Source organism: Paramormyrops kingsleyae, chromosome 6 (assembly GCF_048594095.1).
Source record: "Paramormyrops kingsleyae isolate MSU_618 chromosome 6, PKINGS_0.4, whole genome shotgun sequence".
In the NCBI taxonomy this organism is placed as follows: domain Eukaryota; kingdom Metazoa; phylum Chordata; class Actinopteri; order Osteoglossiformes; family Mormyridae; genus Paramormyrops; species Paramormyrops kingsleyae.
The window spans coordinates 35,733,164-35,746,440 of NC_132802.1; positions in this window are offsets into that span (position 1 = coordinate 35,733,164).

Here is a 13,277-nt window from a genome sequence, read left to right on the forward strand (position 1 = left end):
AACTACACCCTTACTTTGGGAATAACTCACTTGTGGGATTAAGATGGGTCTCATATATAAGTAGCAGGTTGCTTGAAGTCTGGCAAAAAGTGTCTGGAAATGGGCCGTCTCCAAGCCGCGATACTGAAAAGCTGATCAGGGAGAAGACTGGTCCTTCAGGACAGCGATGGATCAGCTGGTGCAGGAAGACCCAAATTCACACTTTCTGAAAAGGTGTAATCACGCTTTGGGAACATGAACGAGCAGACTTAAAAATCAGCCCTGCACCTATTCCCCCAAAAAATGCTTATTTCACAAGACTGGTGTAAGACAGCTGTGTTGTTGCAGAAGGAAATGCACCATGTCGGCCTAATTGTGACTTCTGTCATGCATGCATTGATGTCAAATAAGTATCCCTGACATCTTAACTCTATCCAGTTTTTTTTTGTTATAATATTTATGTTTGCTTTTTGGTGGGGGGGGGGGTGTGCTAGATAGCTTTGTACATTTCTGAATATTAAAATGTGTGCCAAATGACAAATACATGCAGCTAGATAGATACGCATGAAGAGAAGCTGGAGACCTACGAGTGGCAGGCAGCCAAGCATCTCTCTGGGCTGCTTGCAGACTGCTGCACCAAAGAGGGAGGACATTACACCAACCACATCAAATCAGCCATGTCAAGCAGGCCAGCTGGGCTGGGTGGTGACTCTGTACTGGCTGGTCTTTTGCAAGCGGCGTGACCCTGAATCATCTGCACTTCATTACAGATTCCTGAGCAGATGGGTTTTAAGTCTTTACACTGTTACAAAGTCGAGAAAACGACCCGCGCCGCTTCATTTGTCTCACGCCGCTATTACTCTCGTCCCTGTGATAATGCTGAAGTCGCTTTTCCAGCCTGACTTCTTGGGTTCTGAACTTTGCTCATGCTATTGCCAAAGACTGTCGGCACAGATTTGCACACCCATTTCCTCGTATGGTTTCCGTCTCAGAGCCGTTTGTGTAGCTGCTCCTGGTTCTTCCCCAAGTTTCATAACATCAGCCTCAGATCAAGTCAAGAGTTTTATTTGTCACATGCACACAGACTATACAGTGTAACGCAGCTCTATAAGCAGATCAGATCAGGCTTTGGAGTTCCTCACTATGTTTTACGTGGATACAGAGCGTGACCTCCAGTGTGACTCCCTCTGCCCTGAAAACTGCACACGCTGGTCTTCTCTGTTTCACACCATTTTACATTCTTGCTCCATACAGCAAATATAACAACCCATCCATTCATCTTCCAATAACTTATTCAGTACTGGGTCGTTGCAGGGCCTGGAGTTTGTTCCGGGCAGCTTACAGCACAAGGCAGGAGAGCACCCTGGATGGGATACAATGTAGAAACCTCAATTCAACTAACAGCATGTCTTCGGACTATGGGTGGAAGCCCACGGAAACACGGGGAGAAGATGCTGATCCACACAGACACCAGTGGTGGTACGAGGCAATACCCTGCCAGCAAACAGGACAATCGTGATCCATAGTCTGCTCACTGGCTGCTTCAGCATATTCATAATAAATTAAATATTGTTGGTATTGGAATTTAATTCAAAATATAGTAGGCAAAATAAATAGCGCAAGGTTTATATGACTGACTATGACATTTTTAATATTTGTTCTATCCTATTTAGAATGTGTGATATTTAACTTCAAGAATATTGGTAGTGTAATTTGTTTAGTTTGTGCTAGGTTATACGTAGTAGTTCTGTAGAATGAGTAAGTACTTTAGCCTATGAATCTATGTTCATAGTAAATGTATGTTATTCGATTAATTTGTTTTCATAGCTTATAGTTGGTATAAAGCTACAAAATTGTCACTTCTGTCAGTCACACACACATACAATATTGAATACATGACTCATTCCTATATTAAAATATAGATTTCTTCACTGAAAAGGGGAATAGAAAGGACTATCGAATGCTTCTCCTTTAAAGGACTGTTATTCTTCTCATTCTAAAGCAGTTTTACAATGGCAATTGGATCACCATGACAACCAAATATCAATCAGGGAGGGGCTGAGGGTGTCAGTGCCATAGATTATCAGAGCTGTAAATTATCTAGCAAATTTCAGGCACAGTATTTACAGTGACACTGAGTGAGTCCATATACTGCTGAATTCAACTGCGTCATTCATTGACTTCAGTTGATTACCTCTCTGTACTGTCTCACACTTCATTTTTGTTCTTGACATAATATTAATATACCCCTTAAGTAGGTCAATGTTCTAAATTTTGCCTTTGTATTATTGTTAATGACAAATCCAAGCATTATAAACAATTACTACTAAACAAAATATTTATAGAAGGTTGTCCAAATTCCATCCATCCACCTGCTTGCCCAATGTGAGTCACAGTGAGCTTGGAGCCTGTCTCTGGAATCACATAGAAGATGGATGGATGGATTTATGTAGCTGGATGTAGCTTAATACTCTTATATCATATAGCTCTGTGCTGTCGTTGCTGCGCTGTACAAACAGCCCTGGTCCCTCAGGAGACTGATCTTTAATAATCCAGCATTTTATGGCTAATTTACACTATCACAGAAGACTTCATAAGCTCCCAGTGATTTGGAGGGTTTTATATTCCCAGCAAAGTCTAAATCCTTGGTTATTTTCAGCAGGTAATGATTGTTGTTAGATAACGGTAAGATCTTTGCAACACCTGTCACCTGCTCATGGAGTGGCAGTGAGGAAGATCCTGCCAAGAATTGTGCCATCACTTACACTATATCAGCATTCATATCATCTTTAGCATCTAATGTAAAAGTTCAGTTTGATGTTTGCGATTTATGGTTCTCTGTGAATGTACTCCGCCATTTTAATATACATTTCATTTTGCTGATGAATTTAGGTAGCAAGTTAGCAAATCAGTAAATATGAAAATTCCTAGACTGCCTCCAACCTGCTTGGGGTAACTGCCTGATAAACGTGGGTGTCTCGATGCAGAGCTGCCGCTCTGTGGGGGACCGACTGCAGGCTGACGTAAGAACCCAGCCTTGGCTTCAGTCTCATTCAAAGGTAAATGGCCTTAAATTTGGACTTTCACTTCTTACTCTGTTTCTATATAAGCCGGCTCCAATTTCCCCTTGTCTATGGGTCTGTGTCCCAGCACTGAATGTTTTGATTCTTTAACAAGTTATTCTTTTTCATTCATTTAACCATAAATGATCCTTTTATGATTTATCACATGACTTTGTGATAGATAAAGTATTTCCACTATACTGTATATCTGTTTAACAGACACATATCTCTCTGTGACTGAAACCGTATTCCTGTTTGTTTAACAGATTGTCTATATTGTTATATATGTGTATAACAAGTTTTCTCTTTGATGATTCTAACAGATAAGTACACAAGAGTGATGTAGATTCTGTGTGATGGATCACTATGACTGATGCAGGTTCTGTGTGATGGATCACTATGACTGATGCAGGTTCTGTGTGATGGATCATTATGACTGATGCAGGTTCTGTGTGAAATGTGACGCCAATATGTTCTTTTTATTGAGCTCCAGTACCTTCTATGGAACCTATGGACACTGAATAATGGACAAGCCAATCAAATCAATGTTATACTTATCAGGATGTTATACTGACTGTGATAGTTTCATTAAACTGCATCCTTCCTCTGCAACACTGTGAATCTTTCCTTGGGAGAAATGTCTGATAGCTTTAATGGCCACTTGCATTTAATATCTTTTCCCTACTTTAACCCGAATAAGAAACATACAAAGTGGAGACAGAGAGGCTCTCAGGGGTTATAGAGCTCAAAGGCACCATTGGCATGGATCCAGCGCCTAATGCCATTTTCCTGGGCAGAGACAAAGTGTGAAACAGCTGAAAGAAGGTTGATCTGTGTAAGCTGCAGTGCCACTCACATCGCTACAGGCAGGGCCGACACAAAACATGGCAAAGGACACAACATGGCCAATATCTAAGTGTTTCAGAATGAGGTGAGTCACATGGAAGCCGCTGAATAAGAACTTACTGGAGACGGTGTTGTGTGCTCTGTGGTTTACAGAACTGAAAGTTTCACAGGTGCGAGACAGTTGTTGTGAAACTCTTTCAGTTCAATTACACTTCAGTCTCAATCTACAGCTTCCCCCTGCAATGTTACATTGCAGGACACACATAAGACACCTGTGCACATTGACCAATGCATGATCGATGACATCATTGACATAACTGACCAACATCAATTTTATATTATACTCAAAATTGCTATTAAACACTAAGCAAAGGCAGGATCCTCCTCACTGTCACTCCATGAGCAGGTTGTAGGTGTTACAGAGGTCATCTAATATCTAGCATGTAAACCTTTAACCTCCAAATCACTGGCAGCATATAAAGCCTTTTTATAATCCTATGCATTAAACATAAAATACTATGTTGTTAAATATGAGGGAAGTTTCTTGGAAGACTGGAGATATAAAGACAGATCAGTGTTCTGCAGACAACAGCGGTAACTAAGCAGAGATATATGACACATTGGCTTTTGTAAACACAGCAAGCAGCTGCATCCATCCATCCTACAGCCACTTTTTCAATACAGGGTCATAGTATTACAAACAATTGTGTCCTCATTGTAAATTAGACACTTTTGGCTGTGTAAGCAGGTGCCCATGGTATTTTCATGCATATCTGTCTTTGCAATAAACCTTTCATCCATCTTCCATCCACTTATCCTGCTAGGGGTCATGGGGGTGGGGGGGGGCGTCATAGAACGCACACATGCACACACTCACATGCATCTAATTGCACGCATTTGTTCTATGGGAGCTAACCTGCATGACACTGATGGTAATTAATGTGTAACTAGCCAACTTGGATGCATTCATTCATAGCAGTGTACAGATCTGCTGATGTAATATGCTGTTCATATTAACCAGCACTATAGCAATGAGTAATTCATTCAGAAAAGCCCTTTAACCTTCGGTTTTCCCTTCATTCTCTGTATGTGCTCCACTCTGAAAATGCCCTGATGATTGGAGGTTAAGGTTAGTGTTAGTGATGTTTAAAGCACTTCACTCAGGACGCCAGTCAGGAATGGAGCATCAGCATAATGGGTGAGAACTAATAATTCGAGGAGACTCTCTCTGCACATCAGCTCCAGTAAACCAAACATTGATAATTCAATTTCTTTTCCAAGAGAAAAGGCAAACTAGTTGGACACCAACTAGTCTACTTGTGTGACTGCATGAAGAAGCCCGTGTAACACTGGAAGGACCAGTGAACCGCATACACAAGGTTCAAACCCCCAACTCTGAAGGAGAGTTTTTATTTGTTTCTCTGTCTGTCTTACTGTTTGGCACCAAATGGGAAGAAAGAGCCGTTGTGTAGTGCACATGCAATGCTGCTTTCCGTGATGGGATCCTTAACGGGATTCTGTGGCTGCCTTCTGCTGAGGTCACTTACCGTCTGATGAGTGGCTGTGCTGTGCAGACGTCCCTGAGATATTGACCCCTGTTGTTGCTTGTGAGATCAGAAGATCATCTGCACCCTGCATGACACGACAGGATAATCTCAGGAGACTCAGATCTCTTTGCTCCTTCCTCACAACCAGGACCAACTGAGTCATATTCTCCAGACTCTCACTTTGTTTATTACCAGATACCCGTCTTTAATGCTAGCATGTGCATTGGTTTCTTATCATGTTTACTAATGCCTTGCCATCTGTTTTCATTAGCACTGCATTTAAGTACCACAGAACTGCTTTCCTCAGTCCTGCATAGACAGAATGTAATTTCATAACGTACATTTTTAAAAATTCAGAAGTAAGTACTTCCCTGGAATCCACCTGAAAACTTGGAAGAAATTGGCTGTTTTATAATATTCTATGCTTTAGAGATCCACCTCATTTCCCTGCTGTGCTTTTCCCCTCCGTATCAGGGGGTGCAAATGTGTTTATTCACATCATAGTTATTGACCAGCTCTTTAGGAAGCTTCCATAGCACGGCACACAGTTGTTGTAGGAACTTCACTCGGACACTTGGTTCTTGTGTGAAAAGATTCTTTCATTTTCTACCCAGACTAAGAAACTGCTTTATTTCAGCACTGCATGCAATCTCCCCTTTATTGCTTCAGCAAGGTACATGCACATCAAGTGCACATCAAGGTACATGCACATCACTGATCTACAGTACTGGACAAAATTGTGGACACACTTCCAATTTTAAGAGACTGCAGAACTGTATTCAGTTGTTGCTCTGTTACTTATTTAATCATCCAGTCAATGTATGACATTTGTAACATTCTTTAATTGTTTATAAACATTACTGCCGATATATGTGTAGTGATTTTTAAAGCGTAATACCAAAAATGCAAGGTGTTTCCACAATTTTGGCCACTAGTGCATTTCTAGTTGTTGCACCTGGGCCTAATGTAAAACAAAGTGGTACTAACTGTCTCAGCAGCCAAGGCTGGGGAGGAAACTATCCCAGACTGGGAAGGAAAGTGGCACTCCTTATCTTACTGGCCAAGGCTGGGAAGGATAGGGAGTACGAAAGGAGACGGGCACCACTAATAAGAGCAATTTATAGCAGAGAGAGTCTTTGCATTCCAGCTGTGTTAATTAACATTCCTCGGTCTTCTGATTTCTTCCATGCAGTGCACCAGACCCAAAGTCCACTTGGACCCAGCCTCCCTGGAGGAAGCACGGTCTGCACTGTCCTCATTACCAAAAGGGATTCGCCCCACTGAACAACCTTTCAGCTCGCACACTTAAGGCTATGCACACACACACACACACACACATATACAGACACAGACCATGTATTCATATCTTTATGGGGACATTCCATTCATTTCTATGGGGAAAACTCTAATCCCAACAATGACAACCTTAACTCCTACCCAGTTCTAACCTTAACCTTAAGTAACTAAACAAAATACAAGACTTTGGTCATTTTTAGTTTTTTGATTACATTCACAGATCTTTTATAAAATCTTTTTTTTTATAAAATCTTTTATAAAACTGAGGAAACCGGTCCCCATAAGGGAAAAAAATGGATATTTATCACGTTATGGGGACATTATGTCCCCATAAGGATAGGTAAACCTGCTCGCACACACACACACACACACACACACGCACAAAACATGTATTTGTATTCTCACCTGTGGAAATACACATACAATTACATCACATCACATAGAGCTACCGGAAATTCATGTTTTAATGTATTCACAGAGACCACAGGCTGCAGGCTGCAATCTTACCATCTGTACTAAACAGAAATGCTCTTATTTTCACTTCAGCTGTAGCACTGCATGTTTCCTGCAGTTATTTCTCTATCACAGGAAATGTCCCATTTGCTAAAAAAAACTTCATTACTTGTTAAGTGGAATATTTCTCCAGAACTAATAGCTGTACTTAGCCGTTCTTGTGTATTTAAATACGTACAGCAGTAAAACTTGAATACCTTAATAAACAACACTGGTGAATTCACCGTTTTTTTATGTAATATTTGCAGAGTGTAAAAAGTAAAGTGATGGCATCGCGTTCAGTTAATGCATTACTATTAAAAACCTGTAGCTAATAGGACTGACAAATGCCATATGTTTGCTAGATTACTTTTTTCAGTTAATTAATTTATTCTGACTTATATGCTCAGATTCCCTTGGATACTGTGGGAAATGTAATCACTTTTTTATACACAAAGACTCTTTCTCTGGTGTACAGGAGATGGATTTAAAAAATGAAGAAGTGCCCTTTCGATAATAGCCCCAGTTCTGTGGTGATGAGGCGTTTACACAGGATTCTAACACACGATCATTCAGCCTCAGTCCCCTCTGCCCTGGGTATCAAGGCGATGCTGCTCATGTAGCTTTTGGGGAGAGAGCTGTCCTTACCCAAACGCTGCATAACTAGCTCAGTACAGTGTTGTGAGCCGGTGAGGCACAGTGTCAGTCCGCCTACGGTCCCTTAGAGGTGAGCGTCAGGCAATCACCATGACTCTTCTGTGAATAATCTTATTAAACGGCTTTTGCTGCTCTATTGCCTTTTCATACTGCTCAGAATTTCTTTGGGGCCTAACAGGTTTATAATTTATCACATTAACTTTTTAATCAAACAAGTGATTAGAACACAGCACAACACAATCAAGTAGCATTAATAAATTGTCAAATTTATACCTGTGTTTGTTATTCTAGCTTGTGGTCTACAAGTCAGCTATGACCAGGGCTTTGTGATGGCAAAGCCTGATGGGCAAAGACCCAAGATCTGATTTTCATGCAGGAGCCCAGTGGCGTTACCAGAAGCCCACGGTGACCTCATTTGGCATTTGTGTATGTTGTACAGCAGTGTGTGAATTGTGTCAGAAATATGGGGCATCCCCTGGTGAGCAGATGTCAAAACGGGTGGTGGGGAGCAAAGGCATAAGTCATTGATCTGAAAGGGGGCAAGCAAAATGAGGAAAGTTGTGGACTGGGGTGGGTGGTTTGAGGGGGCCCAATGAAAAATCTTGAAAGAACAGGCCCGACACCCCCCCCCCGGCTGAGTCTCTGGTGATGGACATTGTGGTTCTTTCACTTTTTTGTCTCTGCGCAATCTTGTTAGAACTTTGGAGGTGTCCTGCTGGAAGACCAAGTTGTGACTAAGCTTCAAGTTTCTGGCTGATATCTTAAGGTGTTGCTTCAGACTTCATAGATAATCCGATATAGTAAATAAAGGCTGAAATAAATCTGTTAGCTATTATTTAATAGTGTCATTTCGTCCCATGCGCTTGCCTGGTGGTGCAGTGACTAGCACTGTTGCCTCACACCTCTGGGACCCGTATTCAAGTCTCCACCGTAGCTCCATGTCTTTGCATGTTCTCTCCATGTTCTTGTGGCGATTTCTCCAGTTACTTTGCCCACCCCAGACCCTGAATAGGAGAAGCAAGTATAGAAAATGAGTGCAAGGATAGATTAACTCATGGAAATAAGGTGGATGCCCTGATGGGCTTCCCACAGGTAACATGGCATATGTGGAGTTGGGGAACATTTAACTTGAAAGTCTAGCCTCAGCTGTACATTCATGTCTTAGACAAGATTGTAGTAATTTGAAAAATCATGGTAAAAACCAGATTTAGCTCAATTTTTTTGTCTTGTTTTGTTTTCAGCAAGTGCATATGTCCTATTCACTGGGCAGTAGCACAACAACAACCATACCACTCAAAACTAATCCTGAAGGCAATCGCAAAGCTCCTAGACAATGGCCTGTCTATACAGAGGGTTTTTTTCTACTGAAAGTTATGCAGCTACTGTTTGAATTGAAAAGCCTTTAAAGCCCAGCTTGTCTGTGCTGCATTCTGGTACCTTCCTTGTCGTGGAGCATGTGTCGTATCATGGGTATGTGTCGTCTTCATCCTCTGTTATATCTCAAATAACAGTGTCTCCCACCCTTTCGCTGTGTAGTGGGGAGATTAACAGTTTTCAGTCATCACATGATCCGTCCTGCTCACCACCACATTGAGCTTCCACCAAGGATTTACGGATGCTGATGTTTTAAGGAGGAGTTCAGCACCTGAAAGCCTGCAGACTTCACTTGACCCAGGGGTAAAATCCTGGGTTTCCTTTTTATAACCAGAGTGGTCTATCACTTATTTTCATTTTACCTTTCTGTGGATCTATATGTTTTTTTTGTCTTACATTTACCATAAAATCATCAAATATGATAGAGTGTGCCGTTTTTTGCCATATGGGGCAACAGTTCTTGATGGGGCCGATGTACATTTATTATTTTCCTTTTGCCATCCTGCATTATGGTCTGTGTTTCAGGCACCAACATACTAGATAAGCGATGTGGAAGAGGGATGCATGTATGCATGTATGCGTTTGACCATACCGCCGTGTCATTACAATGAAATGTATTCTCTTTATTGCTGTAAATGAGTCCTGTCTGACTTACGTAATAAAAGCATGGCTCACGTTTGGCAGCATGCCTGTTTAATTTATAAAGCCATCCACTGTGCTGTGTACCCGAATCATTCATACTTCTAAAGGCCCAATTATCCCATTTGCCACCAAGCTAATTGAAGTTTGCTATTAAAAAGGGACTCAGGAGGAGAGGAAAAATGTGCTGTTTCTCAGCTGAACAACAGAACGCTCTCCTTGAAGTAGCAAAAGACCTTTTCATCTGCATCACTTGTCAAATGTGTTTTGGATGCTGTTGTCTACACTGTCAGAATAAAAGGGTGCAGCCCTGGTACAGTTTTGTTCCCCAAGGTACAAACAACATTAATGTACCCCCAATGGTAGAAAATGTTCCTCAGAGTCCATTTCTGTACCTTAAAAGGTACATTTACATACAGCTAATGGTACAATTTGCAATCCCTTGAGGGTACAACCCCAGTGACAAGTAATTGTACCCTCAAAGGTAAAAACTGGTACTTGTTTCTGTAGTTGAGAATCACATTTATTGAACTAAAATTGCAGTTGTGCCAGTCAAACGGTCCCAAAACATCTCTAGTGTAAAACAGACAGTTTTTAGGAAGGTTAGGAATGTGTTTAAATGCAAATGTAATCTTTGTCCAAACTGCACTTTCCACAGCTCTCTAGTTCACTTTATAATTCTTTTACTTAGCTGAGTAAACGCTTTGCACACCGCTGCCTTAGGTTACAGTGAATGATCAGATAGATATTAGCTGACAGATATTAACAATGCGCAGCAACAGGCAAGCAAATTTCAACCTTTATCCTCCATCACGCAATACGATAGTGATCGAATTATAAGACGAGACCTTCACATGAAAATCTCTTATGCTCTGTTGTTTTTTAATGGGACTCCAGTGCTTTTGTTGTGCAGATAAATACAATATTTCTTCTGGAGATGCTGCTTGTTTGCCAGCTCAATTAATTATCTTGTGCTCAACTGATGTGTCTCATTGCTGTGAATAATCAATACAGAAAAGTTATGCTCCCAACATTGACAATTCATATGCTTGTACAAGCAGATATACAGTATATATATACACACAAATGGCATTTTGGAAATCCATGTTTAATGTTCTCCAGAACCCTGTATTGGTAGCTGGAAGGTGGTTGGATGGATAGTTAATGTTACATTCCAGTTTTCCACTATGCAATATCAGCTTTGTGTTAGTGTTAAACACTATATCAATATTAATCATTCTCCATATTGCATAATAAAATGTAAGCAGCACATTGTCATTTGACATGTGCTATTTTATAATCATATCAGCTGAGATAATCACTTCCCAATCTGAATCTACGCCTACGCTCTCTGTAAATATAACAAGAATCTGCAAGTGGGGGCTGGACTCCTGCACATGTACACAACCCATTCAGCAGAACCACAATGCACCACAATGACAGCGATGTGAGAAACGGATCAGCACCATTCAAAGCAACTCAAATTCAGTGCATTCAGTACATTTCAGGTTAAAAAAATCTGATCAGTGATAGAATTCATGCAGCTTGTTGGTTTTAAATGGCAAACTGCACTCAGAAAAAAAGAGTACCAGTTTGTACCTTTGCTTGTCACTGGACCTGTTACTGTACCCTAATGTAGGTAAATAAAAAGAATGCATTCCATTTCAATGACATGGCGGTATGGTCAAACACATACATGCATTCATGCATTCATGCATTCATGCGTCCCTCTTCCACATCACTTTTCTAGTATGTTGTGTGTGTGGTAGGTACCTCTTATTCAAATATCTGGTACAGAAATTGATTCTGAGGAACATCCTCAAGGTACAAACAACAGTAACGTACCCCCAATTTTACAAAAATGTTCCTCAGTGTCCATTTCTGTACCGTAAAAGCTACATTTACCTACAGGAATAGAGTACAGTTGGCAGACCCTTGGGGATACAGCCCCAGTGACAGTGTGGTGTTTAATCACAACAGGAAACGGGTTTTATTTGGAATTTTAACAAAATCCCTTTCTGTTACAAGAGAGAGATAGGCATCCAAATGTGATGGTCATCCAGGACCAGGGTTGGCAACATAAAAATCTAGCATGGTCAGTATTCACAGAATGTCCTGTTAGAACTTATAACATTTTTTATTGCAAGACACCGTAGCTCCAGAAAATGCCATTACAGGCTAACTGTGGAATTCATTAACTTTGACCTAGAACCAGACAACTTGTTCTAAGAATCCCTGGTCATTATGAGCTGAACCACACACAATGTGTAGTGAAAGTCCATAAATTCAGCTGGGTTTGTTTTTAAATTTAGCTAAGGTCACCTTTTTAACAAAACAGATGACATACAATCTAATTAACATGCTAAAAAAAGCCATTAGAGTATCATCAATAGATTCTGAGGTGTATTAAATAGGCCAGAAGACTAACTCCTGGTGGAAAATGACCTTCAGTGTTTTTTTTACACACACACACACACACACACACAATATTGCCAAAAGTATTGGGACACCTGCCTTTACACACACATGAACTTTAATGACATCTCATTCTTAATACATAGGCTTTAATATGGAGTTGCACCACCCTTTGCAGCTATATAACAGCTCCAACTCTTCTGGAAAGGTTGTCCACAAGATTTAGGAGTGTGTTTATGGGAATTTTTGACCATTCAACCAGGAGAGCATTTGTGAGGTCAGACACTGATGTTGGACGAGAAGGTCTGGCTCGCAGTCTTCACTCTAATTCATCCCAAAAGTGTTATATCGGTTTGAGGTCAGGGCTCTGTGCAGGCCAGTCAAGTTCCTCCACACCAGACTCGCTCATCCATGTCCTTATGGACCTTGCTTTGTGCACTGGTGCGCAGTCATGTTGGAACAGGAACGGTCCATCCCCAAACTGTTCCCACAAAGTTGGGAGCATGAAATTGTCCAAAATGGCTTTGAATGCTGCAGCATTAAGAGTTCCTTTCACTGGAACTAAGGGGCCAAGCCCAACCCCTGAAAAACAACCCCACACCATAATCCCCCCTCCACCAAACTTTACACTTGGCACAATGCAGTCAGGCAATTACTGTTCTCCTGGCAACTGCCAAACCCAGACTTGTCCATCAGATTGCCAGATAGCTAAGCGTGATTCAGTACTCCAGAGAACACGTCTCCACTGCTCTACAGTCCAGTGGCAGCTTTACCCCACTGCATCCGAAGCTTTGCACTGCACATGGTGATGTAAGACTTGGATGCAGCTGCTCAGCCATGGACACCCATTCCATGAAGTTCTCTACACACTGTTCTTGAGCTAAGCTGAAGGCCACATGAAGTTTGGAGGACTGTAGCTATTGACTCTGCAGAGTTGGAGACTTCTGCGCACTGTGTGCCTCAGCATGCA